This window comes from Notothenia coriiceps, unplaced genomic scaffold (genome assembly GCF_000735185.1).
Source record: "Notothenia coriiceps isolate Sejong01 unplaced genomic scaffold, NC01 NC01_scaffold00018842, whole genome shotgun sequence".
Taxonomy (NCBI): domain Eukaryota; kingdom Metazoa; phylum Chordata; class Actinopteri; order Perciformes; family Nototheniidae; genus Notothenia; species Notothenia coriiceps.
Genome location: NW_011351543.1, coordinates 18,620 through 19,232, shown reverse-complemented (window position 1 = coordinate 19,232; position 613 = coordinate 18,620).

Sequence of the window (613 nt, the reverse complement as noted above, 5' to 3'; positions counted from 1 at the left end):
CGGGAACCAGTGATTATTAACATTTTTAAGTATTAAGAAAAAGAAAGGATTTTGAGAAAAAAATTAAAAAAATTGATTTTTAGATTTTTTTTTTTAAAAGTTAGAAAAAAGTCATAATTTTTTGAGTTTTTGAAATAATTCCAGATTTTTAGAAAAAAGTCAGAATTTTGAGAAAAAGTCTTGATTTTTGAGATTTTTAGAAAAAAGCCAACATTTTGAGAAAAAAAACTCAGTATTTTGTTTATGACAGGATGTATGGTAACAAGAACCGGTATTCTTTGCTCTGTATGTGATGACTACTTCCAGTCTGGAGAGGATCACAGATACATGGATCCTGAGATTGAAGATCAAGCCGGGGACCAGGGATTATTTTCTAAAATGTATCAAGACGGCAACAACAGCATGGAAATGACAAGGATACAGGGTTACTGTGTAGATCCCTCAGCCATCAGGCAGACTCTCTTTAAGGGGAGAGTGAAGACTTTTTGGATAAGCTCAGAGATGGCAAAAGTACACACATCCTTTACTCAAATAGAAGTACACACATCCTTTACTCAAGTAGAAGTACACACATCCTTTACTCAAGTAGAAGTACACACATCCTTTACTCAAG